A 5,043-nucleotide genomic window follows, 5' to 3' on the forward strand; every position below is an offset into this window, starting at 1 on the left:
TGCAGATATGCCTCAGATCTGGCTTTGCTGTGGCTGTGGCATAGGCTGGCAGGAGTAGCTCCGATTAGACCCCTAGCCAGGGAATCTTCATATGTTGTGGGTGTGGCCCTAAAAAGACAAAAAAGACAATAAAATAAAATAAAGGATTCCCATTAACCCCAATTTCCAGGAAATCTCTAAACAGAGAATGAGCCTTAGAGTCAGAAAACCATCTTCCTGACAGCTCAACGATTGGGCAAGTCTTATAACCTCTCGTAACCTCGAACATTCTGTCTGTAGATTGGGCACATGCCTAGGTGCCTAGGGCAGGACGTAGAGGCTGCAGGTCACAGCTTTCTTCACCATTACCCCCTAGATTGGGTTTCTCAACCTTGGCACTCTTGACACTTAGGGCCCAGTAATTCTTTGTTGTGAGAAGCTATGGAATGTTTAGCAGCATCCCTAGTCTCTCCCCAGTACATGCCAGTACCCTCTTCCCAGTTATGGCAACAATAGCAAAAATCTCCAGACATGGCCAAATGTCCCCTGGAGGAGGAGGGCATCACCCAGACTTGTCTTTAGAGAGGTGGAATGTCAGATAGTCCTGTGGCTTCTGCAGTGTTGGCCAAAGATGGACCCTGGAGAGCAGAAGGCTTCATGCACCTGAGCCCAATGAAGTGGGTTTTGTCACTAACTCACTGAAAGAGTGACTCATGGATGCACCCTTACATGGATTACATAGATTCCTAAGTAATGTCTCCAGGGAAGGACACCCCAAGGAGGGTCAGGGGCTTCTAGCACTTGAAGGTGTGACCCAGTGCTTCCCTGCGTGGGCCTGTCTTCCCAGATAAGGCAGAGCGCAGGAGCAGAACAGACCACTGGGCTCAGGGTGAGTGTGTGCCAGTATGGCAGTGGACTCACATATACCTTCCGGTCCTAGAACCCGGCCATCCTGGTCATGGATGCATAGGAATGATTATAGTCATAGCATCACTTGAGCATCAACTGTATACCATTGCACACACGCATCTAATCCTCGCAATACTTTATCCCAATTTGATACATGAGGAAACTGAAGAAGCTTGGCAGTATTGGGGAATTTACACAACATTGCAGCTATTAAGCAGAGGCAACAAGTGAAAGATGCAGACAGCAGGCTTTAGCCTTGGTCTGTCTAATTCCAGATCCCTAGTTATTTCTCTCCTGTCGGGCTATACATTCTGCTTCTTGGAAACCTGTGAAGTGGTGAGGAATTTGAAGGACTCCTTGACTGTTGCTTTGGGTACCAGAGCTTTAAGCCTCAGGTATGTAAGCTGGAGAATGTTGCCTCTGACATTTTTAACCTGGGAAAATAAAGCTCAGGTATAGCAAACCACACAAACGTATAGCTTAGTAAATTATTATAAAGCACACATCTTTTTTTTTTTCTTGTCACCCCTATGGGTGGCATCACATTCTTTCATCAGAGGATGCATAATATCTTGTTTTCATTCCTTTTTTGATAGTAGTAGACATTGATGCTTGATCCCTAGATTCATTCACTGGGGGTTGCAAACTGGTGATATTCTAATTCCAGCATTTTGTTCTCATATATTTTTTTGAAACTCATAGAAGGAGACACTTTGTATTTGTGTTATTTGGTTGCACAGAGGTGTTTATCTATCACATCTGATTAGGGAGGGATGTAGGGGCCTTTTTTTAGAAGAGACTGATTTCTCTCAATTTGTCTGCAGATCTTCCTCAACTCACAATGGAAGTTCACCCTGATAAATCCATTGTAAGTCAAAGATGCATTTGGAGGCATTCCCATTGTGGCTCAGGGGGTAAAGAACCTGACTAGTATCCATGAGGATGCAGGTTCAGTCCTTGGCCTCCATCAGTGGCATTGTCGTGAGCTATTGTGTAGGTTGCAGATGTGGCTTGGATCCAGCATTGCTGTGGCATAGGCCCCATCTGCAGCTCTGATTAGAACCCTAGTCTGGGAACCTCCATATGCTGCAGGTGTAGCTGTAAAAAGAAAAAAAAAAAGATAAAAAAACAAATAAAATTAAATACAGGATTTTCCTGGTGGCCTAACAGTTAAGGACTTGGCATTGTCACTGCTGTGGCATTTGATCCCTGGCCTGTGAACTTCCTTGTAGGGCTGGAAAAAAGCATTTGGACTCCAATTTCTTTCTTTCTTTCTTTCTTTTTTTTTTTTGTCTTTTTAGGGAGGCATCAGAGGCATATGGAGGTATGCAGGCTAGTGGTTGAATCGGAGCTATAGCCACTGGCCTACACCACAGCCATAGCAATACCAGATCCAAGGTGTGTCTGCGACCTACACCACAGCTCACGTCAATGCCAGATCCTTAACCCACTGAGCGAGGCCAGGAATCGAACCTGGGTCCTCATGGGTGCTAGTCAGATTCATTTCCTCTGAGCCACAACAGGAACTCCTCCAATTTCTATTTATTATCATATCATTCATTAATAATGTCTATGCATCTTATAATGTACATACTGTATTATTAGTACAATTGTTCATAAATGTAATTTATAAATGTCTGTATGGGCATACAACATACATATGCCCCCGTGCACACCAGTCTATGTATAAACACACATGTGGGCTTAGAAATACAGATATGGATACATAATGGGAAAGATTGTTAATATTTTTCACTGGTTAGGGAGCAATGAGAAAAGGAAGGAGACTGCTGTTTTGAGCTACAGTCATCACCTTGTGGATCCTGTTTATTCAGGCTGCTCATCTGAAGATGTCATGGCCCATGTAAGATCTGTAGGGGTTACTCTGTACCCAGAATACAATGATAATGGCCTGGAGTTTTACAACTTGGTGGCCTGGCGGGGTGGTTGAGAACATGCAGAGAGTTTGGAGTTGGCCAGTTTTGAGCTCAGGTTTAGGCTCTGTGGAGAAACAGCCATGAAACTTCAGGCAGAGACTCGGTCCCCTGGACCCTCAACTCTCTCATCTGTAAATGAGAATAACAATGGCCTTAGCCTCTGAAGGTTGCTGGGATGGTTGAATGAGGAAACGGAAGCAAGTAACAGTAGCAACACTCTTCTAAAGGACCTAAGTACTTTACATGGGGTACGGAGCAACCCTGCTTAGTGGGAACTGTGATTTCCCCCCATTTCATACACAGGGAACCAAGGGAGAGGTAAGTTAAATTACTTCCTCTAGATCACACCTTGTAAGTGGCATGTCCAGGATTGAGACCCCGACTAACTACAGAAGCCAGGTTTTATTTTTTCCTATGGTGGTTTCAGCCACTCTCTTCTATAGTATCCTCCCCAACACAGAGTAAGGGTTCAAGAAATGGCTGTTATCGGTAGTGCTCTTGCTACTCTTACTATGGGTATGATCGCCTGTGCCAACTGGATTCCTATGCATGGATCCTTGCATTGAGTCTTTGCAAGAAATCTGAATAGTAACCCCCTCTTACACATGAGGAAACTGAGGCTCAGAGAAGGTAGCAGGTCCATAAGAACATACTTAAAAGCATTTGTATTTGCTTTTGTTCCAGGATTTTTTTCTTATGAGACACTGATTATCCCGTTTAAGAGCCTCTGGTGAGGGGAATTAAATGGACAGTGTCATTTCTCTTGGTCTGTAGAAATCAGTTCCACCCTCACCTCAACTGGATGACCTTTCTGAGCAGAACAGGATCAAGGTGGCCCATCGCCTGTCAAGGGGTAGTCTGGATTCCTAGTATAGGGGAGCTGGGAAACAGTCTCCATCAGTACTTGTGCAGACCTTGGGAGGAAGCCCAGAGAGGCTGCTGGAAACATAGAAGCAGGCAAAACAGTGAGATGTAGCAAGGTTACAGTGTTTGGGAAGATAAACTACCAAAATGGTAACTGTGGAAATAATGCTAGCCTATTCCTTACCTCACGTTTATATGGTTTTGAAACACCCCACTAATAAAATCTAGGGGTTTCCTTTTAATTACACATTAAAAGGAACTGCTAAAAGCTCACAGAGCCTGTTCTGTGGCTGAACTGGACTCCGTTTTAATCCTTCCATAACGATGCCATTATTGTTACCGCGGTTTCTACAACAACCTCATGCCTGATTTATATGCAAGATCTGGTCTCTCTTTTATGTATGTATGTACTGTCCCCTGGAAGCTGTGAATTCCCATAGGGCTGGGCCCATGTTGGCTCATGGTAGGAGATGGGATTTGGAGACGGATGTCTCCACATTCAAAGCCAGGGTCCGCTGTAGACTGGCTGGGCGCCTTCGAGCAAGCTGTTTATTGTGTGAGGCCCTCAAAGTTCATTAAACCACAGCTGATAACTACTTGTGGCAGACATAGAAGATATTGCATAAAGGCCCATTGATGACTGGCTTGAATAGTATTTGCATACTCCTGGAACCTCAGTATTTTATAATGGAGTAGTAATGGCTTGGAAATCTTACTCCAGAACCTCATCTATTTTCTTTATAGTGCTCATGTTAGCTGGGAAAGGATTAACAAAACCTCCAGGTGTTCCTTGTCCCCTAATTAGGTTTTTCTATTTTTGTTTTCCTTCCAGTTTTTTTTTTTTTGAGATATAATTAATATATAGCACTGTATACTTTTTTCCTTTTTCAGGGCCGAACCTGCAGCATATGGAAGTTCCCAGGATAAGGGTCTAAGCAGAGCTGCAGCTGCTGGTCTACCTTACAGCCACAGCAATGCAGGATCCCAGCTGTGCCTGCAACCTGCACAGAAGCTCACGGCAACACCAGATCCATAACGCACTGATCAAGGCCAGGGACTGAACCTACATCCTCATGGATCCTAGTCAAATTCATAACCTGCTGAGCCACAACAGGACCCCCCAGCACTGTATACTTTTAAGGTGTACAGCATCATGATTGATTTATATACATCATGAAATGATTATCACAGTAAGTTTAGTGAACAACCATCATCTCCTATAGAAACAAAATTTTTTTTCATACAGATATAAAATTGAAGAAATAGAAAAAATGTTCTTCTTGTGTTGAGAACTCTTAGGGTTTTCTCTCGACAAGTTTCATAAATAACACACAAGGGTGTTAATTATATTTGT

The sequence above is a fragment of the Sus scrofa genome, chromosome 1 (assembly GCF_000003025.6).
Source record: "Sus scrofa isolate TJ Tabasco breed Duroc chromosome 1, Sscrofa11.1, whole genome shotgun sequence".
In the NCBI taxonomy this organism is placed as follows: Eukaryota; Metazoa; Chordata; class Mammalia; order Artiodactyla; family Suidae; genus Sus; species Sus scrofa.